Source organism: Varroa destructor, unplaced genomic scaffold, assembly GCF_002443255.2.
Source record: "Varroa destructor unplaced genomic scaffold, Vdes_3.0 BEIS01000001.1, whole genome shotgun sequence".
NCBI lineage: Eukaryota > Metazoa > Arthropoda > Arachnida > Mesostigmata > Varroidae > Varroa > Varroa destructor.
The window spans coordinates 32607877-32635013 of NW_019211454.1; the positions used below are offsets into that span (position 1 = coordinate 32607877).

The following is a 27137-nucleotide window of genomic DNA, read 5'->3' on the forward strand; positions in this document are numbered from 1 at the left end:
CGCCTCTCGTTACCTGTAGGCGAGGTCAGCATACGAAACCGTCTGTGTAATCTGCACTCACAAGCCGCTGAATATGGCAAGCCGTTGAGAAGAACACATCTGTGGCCCGCTGTTGGACGGTAGAAAACGACCTTTGCTTCGACCTAACCTTGGTTGAGAAACTTCGCGTATCGGGCAACGCGCATCCCGCGAATAAGGTCGGGACATACTGTTGCGTCCAATTTGTCCTACGGCCCAAAAATATGGAGACATTCTCCACTCGATATTCATAGCCGCATTGAAAATGGTAAATAATTTTGCTGTCAAGTGTCCAAGGTCACACGGCAGTCTATGCATTTATATTGAACCTATCAGCAATGTGATATAATCACAATAGTCACACTTCCTAGTAATCAAGATATAATTTAATATTTCCTATATATATATATATATATATATATCGTTCGGTCAATATGAAATGAAAGAGGTTTCAATCTCATAGTTCAAAATGTCTTCATTCCTTATAGATGCGGCATTTCCTATTAAAGTTTTTTAAAGTGACAAAAACCGTCTTCAGTTGTGGTTTTTAGAAATGGCTTAAGCGGAGACTAAAATACAAAAAGGCAGAGAATCTTGCTCCTCTTTGCTTTGATGTTGCTTTTGCATTGTGATCTGTGATTGCAGAAGGTCACATCAATAATGGACGATATGCAATGACTCAATTATACAGTTGTAGAGGACGGGATACCACCATTCTCGAGCCAATGTACCGCTACAGCAGCCTACGGAGAGACTATACATTGATCATTCAACACTATTCGATAGCGTTGAACTACTTTTATCGCACGATAATGCTCGGCCCCGTACCGTAAAAATTACAGTGACAAAAATGCATAGACTACGGTCAAAAGCCCTGTCATCAATCATACTCGCTAGATGTTGCGCCCACAGACGATATTTTTTTCAAAACTCGACAAATTGCATGGAAAGCGCTTATTTTAGTACGAATGTCTAGTTGCAATCTTCATTAAAAAAAAATATATATTATCGGGTTGACGGTTTCGAACGTCAGTTTTGAAATGTACGATTTAAGTCAACGAACTATGCAGAGTTCATGAAGGCTTACCGTGAAAGATTGGCCCTAGAATTTATTTATAGCGCAATCAAGGCCATAAACTGCAGACGGATGGTATTACGATACGCCCATGCATTTTAAAGTGAAATGGTAAAAAAAATCACTAAGGTGTGTTTAACCGTTCTTTAGTTAACTATTTTTGTTCTATACAGGGAAAAAAAGTCTAGAACGACTGCTTGTCTGTTCTCGCACGTACATATTTGGATTCGGCTGCGTTATATCTAAACATCGAAATCTTAACGGCTCTTGCAAAATCTTCCCAATATCTAAAAAAATGGAAGTAAAAAAGTACTATAATATCATAATTAAATGTTTAATGTGCTTCCTTATTTTTTTTATTTTAGCACACGTGGTTTTAAAATGATGCTACAGCTTTTTTAGTAATAGTAAAGGCTCGCCCGAGGGCCCGGCGGCCTAAATACCGGATGTAGAACCCGAAATATTTTTTAGTTATGATAAATGCCGCCCCTACTGTAGCTATTCAATGTAGTTGTGTTGTAGAGGTAACATTCAAAGCACCTGAAGTACGACTGAACAGTTCCACCTGTAGTTTAACCTAGGTTGTGCGTCCCTTGAAGAAATTAACTCAAATTGTTGCCGCGTCGGTTAAATTGGGTTTGCCTAGTTGTCCACTCAACGGTAATTTCTCTATGCATTAAGAGCATTCCTCAAATATGGTTAGTAAGAAACTTACTGAAGTTACAGATAGTAGCATGTTGTGGACTCGAACCGCATACATGAGGTAAGGCATCCTTTGAAACAATTTCGCTTTAAATTCGCTGTTGTCTTGTAAAGCACCTAGTCCTGATGTGCTGTTGTGTATCTGAGAAATACATTAGGGCTCGCCCAAGAACCAAGCGAGTTCGAAAACAGGACGTGACTTTGAAGGAGAACCGAACGGGAATCAAGTGTTCAACAGCGATCGGCGTGATAGGAACTTTTTTGAAGAATAATAACAAGGTAAGAAATCAGTTCTAAGCAGCGGCCTAAGTACCGACGATGATAACAAGGTTCGTTAGGCATAAGTCTGGCCTTAGCACGATGGACCCATATTCGACAGCTTTATTCGCCTACTTCGTATCTACTACCAACACTGTGAACTAGCTCCGAGCTCGTTGTCATAGCGAGACATTACGGCTTCAGGTCGTGTTCTGCCAAAACTGAACATCTGACATTCAAAAAAAAAGAGAAATTTGAGAGTCGATGGTAGAAAAGATCCATGCACTAATTTCAATTAGTCGTCACATGCTCATAACGATATTACTGACATTGGGACGGTAAACGGCGGTGTATTCCGTAGGCTTTCTGATGGAAGGTCTCAGCCTAGATTTGCGCTGAAATTCACTTGCATTTTTGAGTTCATCAGGGACATTCTGGTCCTCGAACATCCCGACACGGTGGGTTACAATCCGCTGTATATTCTCTCGTCTGCTTTACGGAAACGTTGCCTTCTTGTGGCCTCAAGGGCAAGATTGATGGGGTAAATTTCCCTTGGTTGGCCTCTCACTCCTTAAGTAGCCTCTTTCCAAATAAGACTTTGCTTCAATGAAATAAGCGCACGTCGTTAACAATACATATATGGGGATAAACAACCAGACAAGCTCTGCTGTCTTTAGATTCGTTTTCCTTTGAAAGTCGTATGTTCGAACCATGCTCTTATAAGCTACGAATATGCTATTTTAATATGGTTATACATACTATTAGCATAACGAAACGTGTTTGCCATTCTCGATTTCGAAAATTATTGGACTATAGGACAAATGAAAGTTGCAAGAATAGAAACGGGATCGCCTTAAAAGTCTGATTGCGACATAGTTCACTACCAAATAATGTAAACACTTAGCTTTGCCAGAGGTATAACTTACTTTGATCGATAATGTGGTTTTTAGAATAAAACGTTGAATCTGATCAAACTGCTTTTTTAGGGACCAATATATTGCTTGGTATTTGTTGGTACTAGATAAAGGAACAATGACACTCAGCTAAAAAGTTTGCTAAAAGAGACGAAGCTTGATTTAATGTAAGCCCTTTCTTCTAAGCCTAGTCATACGGCGACACATGCACTCGATGCGACTGGCATATAGACGCAAGCCTAAAACAGCAGCAACACTTGTTCGTTATTGCAAGTCGTTATCACCGCTAAGAATTTCAGCGCGCAGATGTGCTTAGGCTCGTAGTAATAAACTTTCCTTGTACTGGAGATACTTTAAGGCAGCATTTTCTTTGCGGCAGGTATTGTCGGCCCTGTTAGTCGGCCTAATTTAACCGTCTGCTCGTTCGCATTGCTATAGAAACGTGGGTTGACTATTACTTTCCTCATAAGATTCTGGGTTTTTTTGCACAAAATTCGGGCATAGCCAAGAAGGCCTTCACGGGTCTACAAGGTGCAGTGATCAAAAGCCAAAGCGGACAACGAGGAGCCGCGTTCCGCGCGAATGTTCGCACAAGACACAACGCAGAGAAGAGCACAGACTACCTGATCCCGAAAAAGGGAATACTCGATGACAACGAGTCAGCATAAAGGTGGTGGTGGATATCCCAATGGTTTCTGGAAGGAAAAAATAGGGCGAGGAGCGACGTTCGTACGGTGGATTGAGGGGGTGTCGACGCTTCGTCGGCTGGTAATGATGATATGTTGATATTGATGGGATCACGAAGATTCGTTGACTTGCTCCCGGATCAGAAAACTTTTTGGGGCGTGAGTGTCTACCTGTATGTACGCCTGAATCAACGTATCATTCGCTATCTTCTTTCTTTCGTTCCTTTGAAGCAGCTAAGTTCCTTGATTGTGAGACGATGCATCGCCATTAGCAGTAAGATCGTAGCGATGGCGAAGCAGAAGATGTTTCCCTTTTCCGATCGCCCTTTACCCTTGGTACAACCATTATAGCAGTCTAGACAAAGAGGGCGCAATAAGGACACCGATCACTGGTTGTTTGCGAAAATAATGAAAGCTGTTACAGTGATTGTAAGCCCTACAACACCGACCATTCATTCGAAGCGAAAGGCCAAAGAAGTCTCGTCTCTTCTAGTTTGGCAATATTTCCACAACTAGCAAGAGCGAACAAAAAGTGACCCCTGTTTTATCACTGTAGATAATTGCAGAGAGCTTACTGTTTGTCACGGCATATCATTCCACTAATGTGTCCGAAGGTTCTGTTAGAATCATGCGTCTATTTGTCCGCACAACTTGTAGACTCGCAGTATCCAGGTAACTGTTCCATAATGCAACGAATATAACTTGTAAGCTGTGCTGACTATTGGTTAATATGTTACAGTTTGTAAAAGGCTTGTAAGGACAAAGCTTGAAACTGGTTTTCATTGCTTAGTCGTTTGCGATTATGCGAACGTCTAACTGCACTTCCGTGGATTAGTGAGAAGACAGAGCTAATACGTTAGAAAAGAACCTTATTGGCTTAAAGAAAAAGAATTAAATAGAAGTTCTTTTTTGTTGTGTTAATAATAGCCTAAGTAGTGGAGAACATCAAGCATTCTATCACTTTGTGAGAATTCCATCATACAGGATTTCTACGTGCACCCGTTTACATCCATACTCAGCATTTATTTGCCCTCCCAATCATCTATAGCTTTTGATTCAATCTGTCATTGTGTCATAATATAAAGTAATTTATCTAGCATAAGATATACAGAATAACCTCCTACTTTTGTCCACATCCGGTACTGAAATGGAACGCCTGACAGGTTTTTTTTTAGCTTTTGTTGAAACGTTCTTTGAACTCAAAACAACTTCCGTACATTTGCAGTTACCTAACGTATCAACCAGCTTCTACTTGACTTGAAGAAATATCGGCTCGATTCATCACAAATGATATATGTAACGGCATCTCCTCCACATCGTTCAATGCGTTAATGGGAGAATCAACCTACGACTAGAGAAGTGAAATAGCCTTGATAAAAGTAGACATGATCAGTTCATTAAGTTCGCAATTGAACTTTACATTCTCTTTGCTACTCTTCATCTTCTACGACTAACAACAACTAAACGTCTCTAAAGTTCAAAATCAATCGGTACTATGTCATTTGTTGCTACGAGATTAACTAAACGAAGCGCAGACGTGTCAAATGCAGCCTGACACGTAATTCTTCTTCTATACAGCTTCCTGTGTTAAGACCTTTATCATTCGTGTCTAATCATAGTTAAAAAAAAAGCCATGGTCGTGCTTACGCATAAATAGATTTGCCATTGGCCAGCTCTTCCTAACAGACATAGTTTCCAACGGGCAGCCCGGATAGTAGAAGCTGCGGAAACAGACCAAAGTTAATCAGTCGCCTAGTATTATTTCGTTTGATTTATAGTATTATCCTATGATAAAGCAATATCTAATATCGGTTACCCCTCACAAAATCCTTTTCACCAAACAAAGCAGCATTGGGTTATTTTAGAAAATGAAAAGTACAGGACAACAGCATTCGTCTCCGAGCCGCGTTATAACTTCAAGTTACGCTCCGCCTGCGAAATATTGAGAGTTTGAAGCTTCACTTCAAGGCACTTTACCTCTTGTTTCTCCACAGCACTATGTTAAAACCTCAGAAATTAATCGCATGCTTGATGGGTTGAGGTACATTTTTTTCAGGTACTTTGGCTGGCTAACTGTAGCTTTCGCCTAGCGTTTGCTACGTTAAAGTTATATTCAATAGCAATTTTTTGACGATGAATGACCTTTTAGATAGAGCGATCGAATTTTCTGTCAATGGGTTTCTCTCGTGGCTGTGCTACAATTTGAAAAGTGCTCGCGCCACACGGCTTGAGCGATCGGGTTCGTACGACAAATCCAAAAAAAAAAACAATTCGATTGAAACTTTAAAATCAAACGTCAAGTCGACTACAGGCTAGGCTAAGGACGTCTTTTCTTGTTGCCTTTTTTGTCCTCGGCAAAACACCTGTCGGCAGGGCAGATGGGACCAGTTCGTGACGTTCGTGAAGGATCGGAAGGTAGACGATGAAATCTAATAAACGGCGTTAAATGTTATCTCGTTCACTTACTGGTCACTTCATCTTATAATGTATCAACTCTTGGGGTCTCAAATCCCAGCCACGCGACTCGCACTAATGGTTTCTGTCTTAACCTCGAGCTGTCCTTCTTTTTCGGCGAGTTCCACTCCCCCTCCCAAAAGGGTCTAGTGGAATGCCTTTAGCTTTTCTTCGTTATTAAAACTCAATGTTTCACCTTACTTTGCCTGTATCTAGCCCGGACGAATTCTTAAATATATCAAGGTACCTGGCCATTCAACTTATCGCTATGGTCTTTACCGGGGCTGCGCGATATCACAATCAATCGAGACATAATAGTTGGGGACAACTGAGACTTACCCGTACGATTCAGTGCATGCACCGACCTGATCATCACCCGAGCCTTTGGGCCTGGGAATATTTATCATCGTATTCTCGGCACCAATCGGTGGATAGGTTCATGCGTTCGCGATTCTTCCTCTGCAATGCAATGGACAGCCCACCCTAATCAGGAAAAATGGCCAAGTGCCCTTAGGAATGCACTCGACAAATCTCAGATAATGACTCCAGGTTGGAGGGAAAAGTGATTCTGACGATGTCTCTCTGAGGCTTAGGGAAACATTTTCTACGATAGCGTTATTCCCGCAGCGTAACTACTATTGGAAAATGAGCTTGCAGTTTTTAATATCATTTAAGTCAAGAGCGGTGATCAAACAACGTAAACATTTCTGTAGCAATGCTTTAAATAGAAGTGGCCAACGCCCTTGTTATTGTTGTTATCTAAGCCGGGCCAGATTTTTAGATATAATGTTATATCCATATTAGATTCCAGAGGTTTGTCTTGGCTAAATTAAAGCTAATAATTTTTGCGTTTCAGTAGAACATTCTCACTTCGCCCGTAGTTGGCTTAGCTGGGCTCCTATTCTAATGGGACTGTTTATCCGGGATGCTTCTTAGTTAGTGGACTGTTTATCGTAAAAAAAGCTTGAAGTTCGGAACTCGGAAGAAAGGGTAGTTTCCAACCTAGTTGGAAACTACCGACTGCCTGTTCTTGCGCAGATCTGTCTGAGTATTATTCATCTAAATTTCTTTATTTACCATCGCAAAAAGCACGTCCATGTAACTGAAGGCCGCTACGCCTTCATGGTCCTGAATCTAGTCACTGCGTCAAGAACTATGTCGGGTGTCGGATCACCAACCTGGCTCAGTAGCACGCTGAGTTTGTGGATATTACTATGTGCTGCTGCTGCTGCTGCTGCTGCTTCCCCTGTCTCTAGCAAAGCCTATGAGTTTGTACGACGCTAGGTAGCTTACATGTACTCGGACATTCTCTAGTAGAAGTGGAATAATGTAAGGTGTCTGACAACATTACGAATGCACGGGTCCAAAGTGCAGTTCTAACTAGTTCCGAAGCGATTGCCACAGGACCATGCCTAAATCGAGGCGGACTGACCCGATGGAATAGTACCAACTGTGGTACGTTTACAAAAACGACTACTGAGTTGATCCTAGTTTGTGGTTCGAGTAGCAAGCGTAGCGCAATGCTTAGAGTTACGTGTAAGTACACTGCTGCCCTAACATTCTAACCAATTCCAATAGAAGGACTAAGTACAGGGTGCTTTGTAGAAGCTGCGGCTTAACAGAAAGCACATACGTACTGGTAATGTTTTCAAAATAATCACTACTTCAAAGTGATCGATCGATATAAAATAAAGATTCACTTGACACTATCGCATATTGTGCGACTCACGTGCCGGTTACGTTGTGTCACAATTTGTTGAATTCTGCTGTAAACTGTACTCTTTTACATCTGGTTCAACAAGGTATTTCGATTTATTATATGAACAGCATCTGAGAGTAACACATAGGTTTTACATATTTCAAATATATCGAATAAAATAGCGCGATCCAAGCTACATTCCTAAACACTGCTATATATCCTAAATCAAAGCTTGACAACGACAGCGAACACAAAGTGGCCTGAAACAATGGCACGTTGCAAAATAACGCATGTAATAAAACGTGCCCTAAGTAGGGTCGGCAGCTGTTGTACAGATTTAGCATTTATGTTTTCCTGTAAAGCAGCAAACGTACTCAACAATACGTAATGACCAAAAATCCTTTCAACGGCATACCTGAACCGAGCCATTCTAGACGAGGTAATCTACATTTTCGGCACTAGTCGTATGCCTAACCCAGAGTACGCAACAAAAGACAAACTCCGAAGGCTGTGACCGAGTATTACTAACACGATTAAGTGGTGGCACACCTAAGCCAGCCCAGTCTGCTTAATCTTGGTCAAAAGTAATCTAGTAAACACTGAAAAAAAGCACATCTTAAAACCACGTTAAGGTTACATGTCTGTAAATGAACATCAGTAAACGTGCTCGCAAAAGAGCGAATGCACTTTGTCACGCCTAATCGTTATACTCGCAAAACGTATGTATTTCGTCCATATTTGTTTTGTGTTCGCGCGCACGTATCGCACGTTATGTCGCCCGCTAATGCGTTTGAGCATTCCGAAGGCGGCACGCACTGACAACGTTCGTGCCACAGGTAGGTTGAATTTCGCAGTGATTAATGCAGTAAGATTTGTTTGAAGAACAAAAATTTGAGATATCTAGCCGTGGCGCTGTGCTCAATAAGTGATGGCACTCGCACATGTCCCTTTAGACTATATCCCGACCACTTAAAGTACTGAGCATGTTCCGGAAGTGAGTGGGTAACCTGTGTCGGTTAATTTTTTAGAAGTTATTCATTATTGGTCACGCAAGCTGGCGTAAGAGTAATTGTCCAATTTGCAATTAAAATCGACTAATCGAAAATTAAATATCAGGCGATCTAATTATGTATACAAACTATGATAACATGTGATACACACTGCATACATGTTATTATTGGCTTCAGCGCACCTGATACAATATCTGTTTTCGAAACGTCACTATTAGATGGCGGTTCTAGGGGTGGCGGTTGTCCTTTACGTTGGCCGCCCCCAGCAGTCTTTAACAGCGTGGCCGACCAGGCGGCGTCCACGAATGGTCTGCACTTGGCGGCTAGCAGCGCCCCACCCTCTTTCCAGTAAAGTGTTATATTCGTGCGAGGCGCTGGTTGCATCCTATGGCCCGCCTCGCTGCAGAGTTGACGGCCAGAGTTAGGCAATCGTACGATAAGAGGTATGTATGAACATTGGTCTTTGACGGTGTGGTGGTTGTTGTTGTCTTTGCCGTCCTCCTCCTTGTGGTCGAGAAATGGCGCAACACAAAACAAATCTCGACTCACGAGCTTGGACCTAAATTTTTTCTGTGCTGAGCGAGAACTTTGAGGAAGCTTCTGTCACTCTGCGTATTTATGTATGCGCGGCTATGTAAGTCGAATCTCCGTCGATGGTAACAGCAGGATCCACTCCTTCCTAAGGTTTCGTTTTCAAAGTCAAATTATACACAAGTGGTGCTACAACTAAGGTTGGACTACGCTTTCCACAAACCTACTCTGCGTTTTATTTTATTGTCGCTTCCTGTGCGGCTCGTGGGTGATTCGGCATCCTGGCTCAAATCAGACATTTTCGTACTTTTCGAAGTTCCTGCTAGCGCTAGGATTTAGAGAAAATACAAGCGCGCACAACTATAAACTTTACAAGAAGAAGCACGGAAGACTGCGGGATGAGAGCTTCTAAGAAGGGCTAGTTGCTGTTTACTATACTACGTATTGTTGTTACAACACAACCAGCAAACGATGGCAGCAACGAAAACTATAGCACTAACTGCAGCAAAGATCCATATTGTTTGTACTGCTTTTTGTGGCTCTACCATAGTTACTATTGACTGTTGGTCCTTCATCCCTTTTTTTTTTCGCTTTTTCTACTCAATACTTGTCTAGTCAACTTCTGACGTTGTTGTTGGTGCCTCTGTTTCTATTACCCATCCGCTGTCAGTTTATCAATTCTGAAATGCATTCGGTACTTGGATATTCTTTTTCTGTTCGCTTCAGGCTTGCTTCTCTTGTCCTGACGAATTTGCATCCATCCAGAAAGAACACGACGGCCTGGGGAGACATCGCGGGCGCCAACTTTCGCCGGCGCCTACAGCTCTACCCCATCTCAGCAAGAGATCTAGGCATCGCAAGATGCATTAAAATGCACGCGACGAGTTGGACGTTTTCATCCAACTATACGAAGATATAATAACGCGATGCCAAATTTCAGCGATTATATTATACACAATAATACCCGTACGCATGGTTATTTGAATGCATGTCAATCATTAAAAACGTGTTAAGCCTCTTTTACGTGGCCGCGATACAGCCATGAAGAAAAAATGTTCGATTTGAAGATTTCTATTCTGCAGGAAAAAATATCTATTTATTTAAATTGTTTTTCTAGCGCTGAAGAAGGTTTGAGTTTAATAAAAATCACGAAAGGTTGCGTTATTTGCATTTACCCTCAACGAGTTACTTCAGTACAGCTGAACTTCACTATACTGTGAAATGGGAAACACAGTCCGTGCACAGTCGTGCATAACGGGGTCGACATGCGCATATATAATTCTAATATTTTCCAGAGGCAGACGAAGTTGCCAAAGGACTGAAATTTGTCTCGATACTTTCAAAATCTGGACCTTGTAGCTTTTGCTAGATATGCATGAACAGAGCAATTTTATTTTGTGCGTATCCTGTATATGAACTTGCTATATTGTTCGAAACGGCATTATTAATGTGACAAAAACTCATGAGCTCACAATACGTTCTCCGTTTACTCTAAGTAGATATTAAGAAGATGCAATCGAATGACGCTAATATCGCTTACCTATCAGTGCACTACAGGCAAAGAGGCCTAAACGTTGGAGTAACGCACACCTTTACAGCTACTGACTGAAAAATACAAACTGTGCTTCAAGTCGTTGAACTTTCACATTCTGCTTGATAGTACATTTTCGGATTTGATATTACCGTGAAAACTCTACTTGAAACGGAAAAAAATTAGATTTACGTGGAACTACAATAATTATAGCACATTTTTTTCTTTTGTAAATTAAAATCATATTGAACGGTATTTACTCAGTATAGTATATTACACTGGGCCGCTATAATGTATAGTTTCAGTTGGGGAGCTTCCTTACTTACGCATGTATATCTATGAGCAACTTCAGTACACAAAAACGAACTTCACCTATATTCGCGCATACACCGTAGCATGCAAAGGCCTTCCAAAAACGACTGCCCTAGCTTCTGGACGGTTGCGGAACTAGAAAATAACACATGGTTTGAGGTACACGAAAGTCCAGGCCATCGTCGTGCGTGCACGGCTATTGTCACCACTACAATTAACATTACAGTGGCCAACCACGATTTCCTCAACTTGGACTGTAGATGAACCCTTGGGCGTGACTTAGACTCGATGAGCCTTAACATGCTTCCCCTGTGCTGCTGTGCTGGGAACTAAGCAGCAATAAGGATGTCCAGTCTCCTCTTGAGCCTATCGTCGTGCTCATTTTGAATCCAGCTAACTACAAACCTGAAGAAACCTGAGTACAAGTGAACGTTGGTTCTTATTTGATATGTCCAATGCGTCGATGCGTAGTTCCTACTATACACACTTTGTAAATCCGCATGGTCTTGTCGATCGTGCAACATCTGATGTACCTAGTTGTATACTTCTTTAGTTATGGATCAAAATACAACTACGAACTGATAATATGCTCGTTGATTCCATCCATCGTTCATCGTTTTGCAGAACCAGCCTTTTGATACGTCATGAATGACCTGTGGCTTTCCCTCACGTTTCCCTTATAAAGTTCGACTCTGTTCGGGCGTAATGGAGGAATGGCGCAGGACCAAGGATGCTGCTGTCTTTCGCTCCTTGTCGTTTAGAAGACACGGATCGGCAGTAGCCGACGAGGGCTGGCTACGTTCGACGGATGCGCAAAAGGAACGTGGAAGGCCAGGGACGGCTGGATGGCAGGTGCGAGGCGCAGTCAAAGTTTCCGCGTCGCGACGTTGCCTCTGCGATTGGACCACAGTTTTCTAATCCTCATTTCCCGCGTGCTCATTTAGGCGGACGCTTTTAACGAGAGTCGGTCAGACGACCTATTTGCTCATTAGGCCGTTAATGCAGGACAGCAGTGGTGAATTTTCGTTGCAAGTACCCTCTATGCTTGCAACAAGACCCCGAGTGCGAAACCGCATTTTTCTCGAGCTAATTTCCATTTTTATTCAGGATTTTGAATGGAAGCGAGCATCTTGTACGCCGGGATGCAAGCTAGACGTAAATAGATAAAATATCTAACCACTTTGGCAATTCTCTTGTAAAAAAAAGTTATTTTAATACGCATATTGTATAGCTGCAAAACCCTGGTCAAAATAGAAGCCAAAACTTTGTATTTTATCTGTCAAGTGGGTACCTTAAAAACAGCTGGCGCAGCGCAACTAATAAAGGAAAAATGAAAATATAGAAACTACCCGGGCAGCTAGGTTTAATATAACATTGAAACTGAACACAATCAGCAATTTCATTGCATTTGTTACAAATATAGCCACGTGAATATAGAGAAAAAAATGCATGCAAAGTTGCGTACACAACCTTTAAAAATATAGTTTCGGTATATGATTCACCATAACTAACCTGTTATAAAATAGCGAACGCAGCATTTGTGTGTGGTATCTTACCCTTACTGATCATACACGGAAAGACTACATATTAAAAGGTCTCTTTAGTTACGTTTATTTAGAAGTCGCTTACAAGGTCCTACACTGTTACCCTTCACCGTTTCGTATATGAGCAGATGATAGCGCCCATTGGTTACTAATAACCAGTAGAATCTTCTCAATGGTTTCTCTCGATTATGAAAGCTTTGATGTTTCGCAGAAGGCAACCATTTTCTTCATTCATTTTTAGGTGGCCATTCCCTTCAGTAGAGTACTATTCTTCATTTTCCCCGGCTGAGTTAACGTCGGGAATAATACATCAGCTACTTCTCTAGCCTAACGTTGACGTCGTTCCCCTTCGACCCCACACCATTCTTCCTACTATTGTCAGGACTCTGGCGACTGGAAACAGATTAGCTCGTGCCAACATTCAAGCTTTAGCTAACGTCACTTCATTACGTGCGGGAACGTTAGCGGCAAACAAAACGGTTCGTTCAATCCCTGTCGCGTGTGGGCTGTCGCGAGCTCCAACTTCGAGCAGCGAAAGGGTACGTCGACAAGGAGATGCCGCCGACGTTTGTGGCTAAATTCGGATTCCTCACTCTGGTGAAAGCAAACGCAGCGCTTGGTTACCAGCGCCACCAAGCAATAGACATGAATTCTTTCCGGGCTTTTAATTCGGTATTTTATTTTTTTTATAATTAATTCGGGCTGGCCCAAGTGCACCCTTAAAACACTCCGTCTACATGTGATGACGAATGTCGGCAAAACGACACTTAGCATTTGCCCGCCTGCAGGGCATAGAGTTTACAATTCACATATGACTCTTGAAATGAGCTAGCATACATGGTTATGTCGGTTCAATTTATTTGCTGGCTATTGGACATAAGTTATTATTAGGTACTTAGTTTAGTCTAATAAGCAGTGAACTGCTTTTGCCTATTGATCATTGAATATGACGTAAAAGGATAAATCTGTTATTCCAATTGAATGCACATATATAAGTACCGGTATGAAACGTAACTTTAAATACACCGCTGGGCTACCCTTTAATTTGCAAAATTATATTGACCGGCAGACTGTACGATTGTGGCAGCTCAGAAGGTCGTATTTTTTGCAAACTATTCTTTATACGTGTTCACAAAGTGCTTCGAAATTATTCTCCGATTGCACCAATTCTCCTTTACAGGTGTGGCCTGGTGTGGTCGCAAGAGGACATTGCTAGGACAGCAGTCAGCTAAGGCTGTAGCTACTAATTTTTTTTACCTGCTCCTAAACGTGATTACCTAAACAAGCCTTTGCAAGCCCGAAGCTTTGATGAACAAGTGAAAATTGGGCATCGAATGGCACGAGTGCGCGAAGACGAAAAGACCAGTCCAGATTCAAGCACTAACTGTTCGTCGCAGTCGCCGGCAGCTGAAGTAAAGTCCCGCTTTTGCCAGCTATTAGGAGGGTGTGCATGTGTGTGTCAGCGCGCGGACGTAATCGAAATGGGCATGCTAATCGAAAAGCTTGTTATACCATTGTTTTCCTTTATCCTCTGCAGTTGCTATTCGTTTTCAGTTGGTTTTACATGAACATTTCTCGCCATCTCTCACGATCTCCTCTGTTCCTAAGACAAGAAGACTGTCCTAAGAAAACGAAAGGCAGCAGAAGTATGCTTCCGCAAAACGCAATCGTTTTTATTTTCCCGAGGCGACAAGCTCATTCTTCCATTCCCGCAAACCTAGACGTACCAGTACGGCAATGCGGAGCGGCGGGTTGTCGGTTTGGTAAACTGCAGCAAGAACCTGCCACAAAGACGTGGTCCTATCTAAAGGCGTAAGACTACGCAGGCCAATAGAGTACAGTGTTGCTTTCTATCAGATAATGAACAGAACAACAGTACAGGCAGATAAATCTTTTATTTGAGACGCGCCCGTCAATGTTTCGCCCACGTAATTAGGAGAAATCTAACAGCGAAAACGTGTCTCAGTTGTTGAACCAATGACGATAAGTTCGCAGGTTATATGCGATTCGCGGTTTTTTTTCCCTATGCTTTTATTGTATGACTTGTGTTCGATAGAGCGAACTTGAGTTATGAAAATTTTCTTCTGTTTTTCCTCCACACGAAATTATTATTATTATTATTATTCTTATGAAAAAAGTTAATGACACATCTTGCAGTAGGAGTGGTGTCTTGAACTACTGGATTTGCTTCTGTTGATAGATTTCTCGAATGTAAAAAACCAAATTATAGTAGAAAAATAGTTAGGTAATGCTATAAATGATGTCTTATATCTACATACACCGGTGTAACTATTCTTTGAGAAAGAAACCTTTAACTGCCATCTTGGCTAACTTGCAAAATCCAAGGAAGCGTTAAAAATGCAGGACGCCTAAAATATGGAACGAATATCGACTAAAGATTCAATATCACGTACAAAGATTGAACTATCGAATGCAGAATTACTGACATCGATGGAACTAACCAGCGGAAAAATAACGCCAGCCATTGTACTCTTCCGCATCCCATCAGTCAAAAATGTGGCAGCTAACGCAGGTAGCAGAACCTATTGGTTGCCATCGTGCTACTAGAGACGATAATGGTAGTAGGAAGACGAAGGGAACATTCGAAGGCTCACCTCGTTTCAATACTGACTAGGGCATTTGAGCCAAAAAACGTGAGGACTATCAAGGTGGTTGACGCCGTATATGCAGATACATCTTGTCGTAGCAAAGAGTCTTCAAAGAAGCATGGCTAAATGGAGCAAGACCACTAAGCAAATAGGTCGGATCAGGTCAGCATTAGAGCAAGCACTAAATGTAGATTTGTTTCGCTAAGGAAGTCGATGAAGGGTTATGCCGCAGTATATTGCTAGATAACGAAATAAGTTACTATTAGTTACTGATTAACAGTCATCTCTTACATAAGCTCCTATTAACAGTATTGATAATTATAATAATGCTCCCGTTATTATTTCTATTACTACACCAAACGCAATCAGAGCTTGATGTTTGTTTCAGTTCCTTTTACGTTACATTCGTTCCCGCGACGGCGTTAACAGCAGCTATGATAGGTTCCATATGTATACTATGAACTGATCTCACTACCACCAGGGTTGCTTTCCCATCATTTTTTCTTCTCTGCTATGATAATAAGCTTGTACTTTCGCTGATTATATATACTATTATAATACAATGCTGTCTTAATGCACTTATGAGCTTCATCTCCAGCCACACAACTGGCTCTCAATGTTCAGGTCCGACTGATCTGTTGCTATTCTGAGACGACGTGTGCAATGGAAGCTTCAGAACGAGTCGCTCTATTTTACCACGAACTAGCAGTATCACTATTTCGTTCAGTATCACAGTTTATGCAACCTAAATGTAACAGCGCCGGCTGGTCCTGCGACAGCAGGAGCTGCAGCGAAAGCCGGCAAACACGCAAACAGGGATGAAACTGTAAGGGGGGTTAACGAGAAGACAGACAATTACAGAGACGATAGTTTCTTTGTTTGTTAGCCTGCTCTTAATGTTATTTTCAGCCATCGTTTTCGTGGGCTCACACCTCAGTCAAAAGTAGAACCACACGTGTCCGCGTTTCCAAAACAAGGATGTTCTCTCAATTTTTTTCTCTGTGTTCACCTGCAGCCCTTGCTGTAGCTGCCTTCAACCTTTCAACTGTCGCCTCCATTTGTCATATCGGACAAAACTCATCGTTTTTTTTCGCAACTATTAATTTTAAGAGCTGAATTTAATCAAGGTCAAGGCTAAGCTAATAAATCGTCGAAGGTTTGTCTCACTTTCCCTCTCTCACTCTCTCTCTCCTACCACCAATCTCACTTCCACGTAGGCAGCTACAATACGTCTGTGATAAGGATAACCTCCAAAACACGTTGGGGCTTAAAGACACTGAAAAATAAACGTACACTGATGGGGTGTTTGCTAATAGCGGGCATTCTTCCTATACGCAGGCACGGATATACTGAGAAAATGATACTCTCTATATACGCCTAGAAATCCCAGAAAGTCGCGAGTTCCAAATACGTTTACTATTGGATAGGAAACTGGACAGGAATTTGGTTAGACCCTGCATAGTAGTGTCGTATAATCGTTGTATGAAGCTACGAGATGGCAAGTAAGGTACGATTTACCATGGCGATGTCCACTAGCCGACGAAGCCTAGAAGTGGTGATTGCAATGGCAGCTTCAGTAGAAGGAGATTGTACACCAGTAGAACTCGGTCTGAGAAGCAGCATAATGTTTGTCCGCGCACAACTGTGCTCTGGTGCCTCATGAGGGGCACCTCTACATGTTTAGGCGGTGTCAGTTCCTACGACGACACCTTCATACGAGGTGTATATCGGATTGTACAGCACCTTTGGTGGGAAGTGCCTTGTAAGTTACGATACGACCAATGTTATTAGGCAGTATCAGCGTTCCTTGTCTTTACATGATGTCAGATCTGGTTAAACGAATGGAGGCTACTACAAGGAATCTACTCCCTATATACAGTTCCTGCCATTTTGCAAAGCCTGCCGTAGTGCAGAACAGAACCAGCTGCCATTAATCAGAGCTCTATCCTATACCGGATGTTAGAACATGAAAGCTAAACGTGCTTCTGCACTTCGTGCGGGAATGTTAGATTGATGTTTTACTCACTTTGAATTTGAGTTTATTTACTGTACAGGCAATATGTAGTGCAAATATATACGATCTCTATGTGACCGTTTAATCCGCACGTTAACGACAAGCATGTATGTCATAAAAATGTCCATCAAGTATGTCGTATAATATTACTTCAGGTTTCTAAAAATAAGGATTACTTCTCTGTTTATGTAAGAAAAAATTTTGCAGGTTGTGAACATAGCAACGTTTTGGCTTTTCTATGTGCGACTGCACGTTACAAACGAACGCGTAGTTAACAAAAGCTACTCCCTGCTATCAATTTAGGTTCTCAAACGCTAAACAAATGTTAAATGATCATTGCGTACCAATGAGCGTAACGATACTATTTTCCAGATTCTTGAATGTCGGTATGTAAATGTCCTTCCCCTTTGCCTGAATGACTGCACTTTTTACCTGAAATAAATTAAAATTCAATGTTAAAGAATAGCCTTGCTGGTCTTTTACATATCTGAAAAAACTGCAGAAATATGTCATGTCTATTCATTCGTCCCCATGTTACGCTCACTCCAACGTTTTGATGCGTATTGCGCGAACTTGTAATCGTGAAACGTTTGCTTAGGACGTTTTATTAAAAACTACACCATGTGGAAAGGCACGTTATTATAGCCTTGCCTTCCTAATCTGCCTATTATTGAGCTGGGTTGCTGTCTATACCTACGGGCTGTTAGTGTACCGTCAGTAATCACTGCTACCAAACTAGACGGGTAGAGGAATGGATTTCTGGGAATATTTCCTACGACATTCAAATACTCTCTCGTGTGGAAGTGTGTATTTGCAAAGCACGAAACCTCTTCCATTCAAAGGTTTATGTTCTAAAATAGTGTTTACTTCAATAACTTAACAGTTCGGAAACGTCATTTGAAAATACATGACAAGTGGCGCGCTTTTTACCTCTGCTAATATCAGCTGCCAAATGAACGTCTTTTCAACTGCTGAGCAAATCATACCGTGTATTTTGTACGCTAATCATATTCTGCATTCGGTAACTATAGAATATGGGCATAGCAGATTTTGTTTACTTGAAATATTTCCTCTCCTATGTAATGTGGAATATATATTAGAGTCTATACTTATAAATGAAGTATCAGGGTAGAATAGAGCTTTATTCTCCTGTCAGGCTCCTCTTTCACTTCTTCCCATCGTTCTACGATCTAAGCCAATCAGTTCTACCGAAGTAGCAGAAGCTCCAGCTGCAAAGTTCTTATGCGACGCATAATGCTAAAACTGAACACTTAAAAGGCCGGCAAACTTAACGCCGGTCCCGAACTAAAGCTTTCCATTTAGCTCGGAACTAACCCGGTAGAACTGCGTCTGCTCTCTGTTTACAGTCGGAGAAAAATTTATCGTGAGACGAGTAAATGCGGTTACCAATAACAACAGCAAAAGCCGACCAGCGACTACCAGGAATTTTATCGTGCTAATATATATAAGGTTGTTAAACGTGGTGGTTAAAAACGAATCCGGCGGAATCTAAACTAGTCGACGATTTTTACTAGGTACTCTCTCTTATTTTTTACACACCTATGCCAGCGTTCTGGTAGTTTGTGGACCGCAACATAGCCAGCACTCACGTTTCCACATGAAGTTTCGCTGTCTATGGCTTCTCGAAGTAAATCTACAGTAAGGTACATCTGGCGACCAGCTGCCATTTTTAGGACATGTACAGCCCCGTAATCGCATGGACTTATATCGAAAGAGTAGGCGGGTCAAAGTCAATGTTGGATATTCCTCTGTTCAATCCGGAATGTACTTGAGGCACAGCAATGAGATCTAGTATTGTCATCAGATAGTCCACGAGTCTCTCGAGGAACTCGAAACGGCAGAATGCATTCGTTATTTCATTTTTAGCGAGTATCGCATCGTAGCATGATGTTTATTTGAAGTATTACCATGACGTTACGTCCGAACTAACTCGACAGTGTCACCGAACTCGAATTATCACCAGGGGGACCGCATTTTCTCGCGAAGTCTCTCACCAGCTGGTGGTTGAACTCAAACCATGTCTCGCTTATAATGGTCATATGCTTTAGACGGGTTTTTGTTGATTAAAGGTCCGCAACACGCATTTCCAACCAAGCTGGGATCAATTCTCGGGGAATTCATTCTTTACTCAGTTTTGACATTTTCAGTATTTCGGGGCATAGATCAGTAATACGTTACATATGAAATGCCAATTCTAGTCAACAAGCTCTTAGACCCCAATCTCGTTCTTGTAAAGCCCCTTTGGAAGGACTACCTTTTTTTAACGTGAGTCATCCCTTATGTTATTAGCGGCTTAGTTGTCAGTATAAAAAACAGTAGATGTAACTGCTGCCAGTGTAGCTGCATCTGCTGCTCTGCAGGAAATTGCCTTTGGCCAATGTAACCCCGCTAGTTCCGCTGCTATTGGGCCTCTTTTCCACTCAGGTTCAGGAGCGACGAAGGAAGCATCAGTTTATATCTGTAATAGAATGTCAACAACAGTTTTACCAGAATCATGCTCAAGGCCCTCATCATACTAGCAAAGCTCACGCTAGATAACTGACGTATACAATCTTCACAGCCATGAGCGTCTTGCCGCTATTACACTCTGCCTCAGACGACTCACTTTGTTTCAATCATCTGCACTCATTTCACATATTTTTAATAAAAAACGGCTGCTTTCTGTTCCCCAAGATGAGTAACAGTGGAGAGACTGTCGCGCTAATACAGGTCGAGGCATATGTCTATTATGATGCACAGTATTTGATTTCGACTGTCCGGATTATAAGAGTTGAGTTATTGAAAAGGATTCAGAAAAGGATTTTCAATAAAAAAGGAAGTCAGGCAACACAGTCCTACGCAGGTTTACCCTGAGCGATGCCGCACGTAATAGGTTTTCAGCACTGCTGTTCGACGAGTGGGTGAGACCGATAATTAATTGCTCGTTAATTACTGTATGATGTAGTATGCTCGCTAAACATATGGGCTGAGAATCCGCTAGCTCCCAGGCCTGCGGTGTATCGTCCTTTCGGCCCATTATTTTACTGCACAGATTTCCTAATTCAGTAATATTTTTTCACAAACGAACTATAGGATAGGTATAGCTCAGAACGACTACCTACATCAGTGAAAGAGCAGCGAAAGTTTTTTTAAAATTTTTTCTTTTATTTTCTTTTATCGCGTAAAGCAAAATTTCCCGACTGGAGCGCTCGAAAGCCGATACGAAAATTCATCATCCACGGCTGATACCTGCAGCAGCAGCAGCAGCAGCGAAACTAGAGATGCCGTGATATAGGAAAAATATACTTATTTTGAGCCTTAAGCCGCTTCTTTGGCAGCCCGTCCCCTCGTTGGAAGGCAATTTTTTACAATATGATGCTGGATCTCTCTTTTTCTTGCTCTCCTCACTTGATTCCTGTTGATTGTTTTTCTGGGCACTCCTGACCACGCAGTTGCATCTACTATATTTGCGAGAATTGAGGGCGATCGCGACAATGTAAAGCTTTTACTGTAAAGCCTTCTATATTACCGAACTTTGACTAGCGAATATATTCGAAATAATCAGAACCTATGCGTACTTCTTTTTCCTTCACATTCAGAATTATGGATATTATTAGAAAATAACGTATTGGATGCACCCAGTACTTTTGATGGACATCGATGCTGTATTTCACGAAAGGTGTTTTGCCAAAAATAGCCCAAAATATCCGAACCCCTATTGGAGAGGTATGGGCATCTCAGCATTCAAGCAAAATTTAGGTCGTGTATTTTGAGTTTGATTGTCAACCAATTCAACTAAATCTAAGTCAGCAAAATGGCTGAATCAGGTGGGGCTTAAAAGGTGTAGTCTTACTCGTACTTCATTTACTCAGTCTGAGGCTATAGGTTATATAGAGTCCGAATCTCAACACCAACCTGTTGATGAATGGCAGACAAATTCCTCAGGGGCTGATGGTTGCAAATGTAATCCACATTTCTACTCTGGTCACGGAGCACTTTGTCTACGAGCACATAGGTTTTGCAAGCTGGCCTCTAAGCCCAATTTGCGGGCCCGCCAGTGAAACCCATGTCGCCCATTTCCAGCCAATCACATTTTCCATCTGCAACTCCATTTCCATATCTGGACGGCGCAGACAAAGCCACTCACAAGAATACAGCAGAATACGGGTGTTGCTGCTAGACATGCACTTACCGAACTTGATGCCATCACAGACAGCCGCCACTCGAGCAGCGGTAACGTGTCTGGCGTATCGTGCAAACGTTGCGGCTCATTATCCTGATTCAGGATCTATGACTCCTTTTGCTCCCACCTACTATACTGTTCTATCGATATGTACTATGTACACCTGTCTTGTTCACTTAAATAGTACATGGCTAACTTCGCCTCCTTCTTTCCCATGTTTTGTGCTTCCAACTCAATCTCGATTGGCTATGTCGCACGAGTATTGCTAGCTACTTTAGCCAGTTTGCACGACACGATAATTGACGATCTGGTGAAGAATATGCTCGAACTCAGTCACGGGGGGCATGCAACAGGTCCGCAGCGGTAAACGCCAAACGGCCGGATCTAGAATTACGGGCTAGGCAATTTCGAAATCAACCACTGAAGAGGACCGATCTGACCAGCCAAAAGCCCAACCGCCTACGCGGTATCCAAGGGGGCATACTATACGGTTCAAAAAAGAAGAGGGCTGTGATTATCATTATCTGCATTGCGTCAGAGGCAACTGATCAAGTTAATTGTCCAGCATTGTTCACCCGTTGACCTCCAAAAAATTTTCAAGCAAAATCATTGGATGTTATCCGAGTGTTTGCGGTGTCTAACACCTAAATAAGGACCGGGAATCTGTTGGTATCCGTAGACAAAACAGGCATAAAAATTAGTCTAGTCTAATGGGTTTAGCAGGCAACTTTTTTTATTTATGACTAAAAACCTGTTTGCCTTTTCGAATACGCATAGCGATATGCTCTCAGCGTTCAAAAATTATCTTCCAACTGATAGTGGATTTACGGCTAGAAGCAGCTTAATATATAGAACAAAGTACTGAGTGAGACAGTATCTCTGCGCAAAACTGTTTTCGTTTCTCTGTGAAAGAAGTAGAAGTACTCTACTCATTCTCTGTATGTTGATTACACAGTTGGAGACGTTGGCGACATGAACTTGTATTAAATACAATATTGTGTTTACTTAGATACGTAGAATGGTTGCATTGTCCGCGAGCAAGATGGTCCTAGTTGAATGATGAGAAAACAGCTGACAACAGGAGTATAGCTTTATTATTAGGCCAAAAATGTAAGGAGTTTGACTGTGTATGCACTGTAAACACCTAATCGTCGAAATTTTAGCTGTCTAATCAAAAACAGTTCTTATCGGTTCCAATGTATTTGATATAGCATTTTTCGCGATCAATGAATCAACCGTAGCTTCTCATTTTGTTTGATCATCTCAAATCTCTTTTCTTTCAGATTTTTCTTAAGCTGTTAAGGAAAGGTTTTTGAAGACCAGACTTACGAAATGCAAGGACTGAAACAGTATATTCACTGGGCTCTTCTGCTGAAAATTTATTAGGATTAGTGACGCGTAAATTAGTGAATTCTGGCAGTAAGGAACCTATGATTTGTGTTTCTGAAGTTCAGGCCCTCTTTATTTAGCAACGTTGCGCAATTCTTTCAAAGCTCATTGCCAATATCTCTTAGTGACAGTAAAAGCATCAGAGGTGAATTGATAATGTTCAGCTCCCCGATGGTCGAAAGGACAGTGAAGCCAAGCTTAGAATTTGCAAGCAAATCTGGAGACAAGTATTTTTTAGGTCCGAGCTTTGGAGCGATGTGCAGACGATCATGCTCTTATGTTCACGTCATGCTCGTAGACCCAGGTCCCGTTACCTAATGACGCGTTAGACCGAATCCAGTTCTTCTTTGATTAAATCAAGATCCTCCTGGGACAGTTGTTTATACATGTGCATTTTTTCGAAATTCAGTTTCTTTGACGCAATTTTTGCTCTGAGCCTTATTTCCTTATCAGATGGAGAATTACAGAGAATAAATCGTTCAAAACTGTTCAACGTGATCCGTGTGAGATATCTAGCTGTTACCTGAGCTCCTGAGGGTAATTCGGCAATCCTTCGGCATAAGTTGCTTTGCTCTACCATGTTTTGATCTGTATGCGCCGTCAAAGGTCGCCTAGTATGGGTTATCTTCAAGACCCTATCGCCAAACGTTTAGTACGACATGTACACTCGTCATTTTTTAATAGTCTGGTCCCTAAGAAATTCCGACAGCAATGACACGACTTGTGAGCATTTGCTTTTGCCCTTACTAAAAAGCATGACGCAAGCTCTTTGCTTCTTATCTCTTTTTAGACTTTAAAAAAACAAGCCAAAGATTACTCACTTGCGAAAAATGCAAAACATAGACTCTAATGGTTTGCAATTTTGCCCCAGTTGTTTTCGTGTAAGTTTTATTGTCCGTTGAATTTTGACCACCACATATCCCTGGGATCAGCAAGCAAACGCGTAACCCACGTTGCCGTGAAATCTGGCCTGTGGAGAACAGACAGACAAATAGGCGACTGTGGCGCCACAAGCCCAACTACGGTTTGCCGTTTAACCCCTAAAAACGATGCATTTTATTCATATGGTTTTGACCCAGTAGTAGATTAGTAAATGAAGCATTTTGACCACATTTGGCCCATAACACGATGCAGCCTCTGTGTAACCATGTCAAAGTTCATACACGTCTTCAACTCGTGAAACTTACACAGCTATCCAATATATACCTGATGGCACTTGCGCCTTTCTAAGTGGCTTAAAGCAACTACCGATCAAGAATGTTTTTGAAATGGGCGCGATAGGCTTGCTCTTCTAACTGTGACAACATTTTCAAAAAACGCAGTTCTTGCTTAGTCATCGGTGCAATATGACGCCATGTTAGCAACGGTAGATAGTCTTGGCTAAGCTGGTTTGAGAGAGGACTCCTTACAAGTTGATTGAACAAAAAAGGCAGAAATGATCTCGAATTATCGCCAGCTTCGAATTTTTCTTACTTCAATTTGGCACAACCGGCGTATATCTATCGATGAGATAAACTATAACGCGCTAACTATTATTCTAATTAGATATTTAAAGCGCCCAGATGTTAGGCTCTGAGCAAGTCGGGGCCGCCATCTAAATACTGAATTCGAGTACTTAATACTAAAGAGGTAACGTAGATTCCTATTATTCGGAAGGACAGGGAAGTGCTCTAGAATTTAAGTCTAATTTTGTTATATTTCAGTATGATTTCGAACAGCAGTGAAGTATGCGACTAATATGATAATATCCTCTACTGATCAGTTCTTTTGGATTCCTCTCATAACAGGTCCTAGATGCAATGCTGGAATAGCGATACCAATGCCTGGCATAGAAGGCACGGCTGAGAACCAGTTATGGAAGATTTGTTTCTCTATTTGACCAAGTGACACTACATGTGTCTGCAACACCATGGGCCAAGCCAATAATCTCTCAGATGAATCTTCAATCCCATTTCTGTAGTAGCTGAATCATAACCTAAGACAAGTAGTGTTGTACGTGGGAAGTTTATTCCACGCTCAAGTATGCCTTTCCTCTTAGAGGGATCTCTTCAACGGAAGCTGTAAAGCGATGGCACTGTTTTCGTTCCGCGCATGTCTGATCGCTTATTGTATTCTTGCGATGCAACTAAATCAGACAAAAAGGTTAAACGGGAGAAGTCAGACGTTCGGCAATCAAAATTGCAGAAAGCGAAATGGCAGAATATTGAACGGGTAAATGATTGAGGTTAGTGAAAAGCGAACTGACAGGAGCCAGTGATGGTTGACAGTCAACGTCGCCCCGGCCATTGTGTGAAAAATTAAGGTCATCGTAATCATCCAGAAACGAACGTGGGAAAATATCGTTCCGCCCGGTCCCCGGTTACGTTAAAGCACAGATGGGTCGATTGCTGCATCGATACCTACAAGAAGCCACCGACGAAAAGCGCTAAACGGTGAGCAGTTCCGTTTTCGAGACAAAATTAATGTTTTAAAATTATTATGGATTAAATAAATATAACTAGATGTTGCTCTGGATTAGGTTGGCCAAGAATAATTATTGGCGGTCGTACCTTGTTCGTGTCTTCCTCACACGCTTCGATTCGCTGCGTAATTCTACATTTAATGTATAATGAAATATGTAATTAATATATTTAAAGAAAATATATAATATTTTCCAAGTGAGCTGGACGCTATAGCTTTAGATAATTTCATGCATACGAACTTGCGTACTGTTAAATCATCTCTTTAAAGCTCTGTCCGTCCATTAAGTGCTCGGAAATATCTAAATTCACATTTGCTAATGAAATCGAAAGAGCCTATCTTTTTTTTTACTTAAAACTTAAATAATAGTGTTAATGAGTCTTCTTCTAAATTAGGGCTTCATTTCTAAAGGAGCTTTACTTAACGCTATCGTTCTAGGCGGAACAGGAACTACCAATAACATACCCGTATATTTGTGGAAAACCCTTCTACTTTATGATCGAAAATCATTAATTTTTAAAAAAGTGTTCGTCAGAAGCATCTATGTCCTTGAATTACATAGGGCCAGCTTAGCTGTTGCTATGGCTGTTCACTGCTGAGTTAAGCAGACGAAAAACATAAGCTATCTATCGTAGGTCCATAAAGTCCAGTTGCTTTGTGTTCCGTGTAAATGCTCTACGTATCATTCTGTATAAATAATTCTCCATAGAAAATTCTGATCTGTGCAAGTCGAAACTAACGTTCTGTCCAAATGGTGCGTCATGCTAATAGAACCATGAATAACTTCGTGTTCAAAGTTAACTACTTGTTCTGATACGTCGTTGACAGCGCCCTAAACTATATCGACGTATATATATACACGCGTCCTTACTCAACTCAGTTGTACTCTGGGGCCACTCAGTGCTTTCAGCTTCTCTATAGACTGGTGTTGACAATATTCCGATTGTCAGGAATTTTCTTATTAAAAATTTCCATTAGATGTTATGTCTCATAAAAGTTGATGTATGTTTCTTTCTAGCAAACGCCGACTAACAGGCTATTGCGTGATGTGCTATATGTGATATGCTATTGAGATCTTATAGATATGGATATAGCTGTGCCTATATAAGTGTAAAATTATACTTATTACGCTCAATTAGATTGTAGTTAACAAAAATTTCTCGTCATTTATAAAGTAAGTGCGCTCTTCGTTCCCTTTCTCCCATTGCTTACATTATTTAAGTCCGTCAGGCGTAGTGAGAGATCCAATTGTGCATAGCTATCTAGAACTTCGTAGCTAGGGACAATTGGACGTAAAAATAACAATGGTTTATTATTGGCTTCGGCAGGCTGCGAAATGAGATGGTCCATTGTTCTCTTGATATTAGATAGAAGCGTCACGTACTAGGTGTACCTTGTCAAAACGTAAACTTGTACGCTAACTTAGACCGATTATATCATTAATACCATGTATGGTATTCTTATATTCGACGCCTTAAAATAACTTTGCATTATTTGCTACATAGCTACAGCAAGCTACAGAATAAGCCGGCCCTTCATCCGCCCGACCTTCGATGAAGCTCATGTACTAAAAATCATTTTTCAAGCATACTCATAGGATAGCCTAGGTCGACGAATTCGACATATGTGGTGTTTTTACTAGGAATCGTATTATCTTCCTAAATATCCCGTTATCGTGTTAATTGGTACTTAATTTACAGGCACTCATGCATCATTTTTTTCGTTATATACCGTACAAGTGGCGTAAA

General features: G+C 41.4%; 1 protein-coding gene and 1 long non-coding RNA gene across 16 annotated transcripts in view; one reads left to right on the plus strand and one right to left on the minus strand.

Annotated features, from left to right (window-relative positions):
* LOC111243631 (protein qui-1-like) overlaps nucleotides 1–27137 on the minus strand; it is a 233249-nt gene that overhangs the window by 124659 nt on the left and 81453 nt on the right. For 14 of the 15 annotated variants that reach the window (XM_086977569.1, XM_086977526.1, XM_022789477.2 and 11 more), the window contains one exon: nucleotides 17702–17789. The exons of the other annotated variant lie outside the window; for it this stretch is intronic. The gene's annotated coding sequence lies outside the window, so the exon portion shown is untranslated. The remainder of the gene's footprint in view (nucleotides 1–17701; nucleotides 17790–27137) is intronic. 15 annotated transcript variants of the gene reach the window in all.
* Nucleotides 24717–27137, plus strand: part of LOC147758532 (uncharacterized) — a 29860-nt gene continuing 27439 nt past the window's right edge. The window contains exon 1 of the long non-coding RNA XR_015319382.1: nucleotides 24717–25361. This is a non-coding gene — a long non-coding RNA (uncharacterized LOC147758532). The remainder of the gene's footprint in view (nucleotides 25362–27137) is intronic.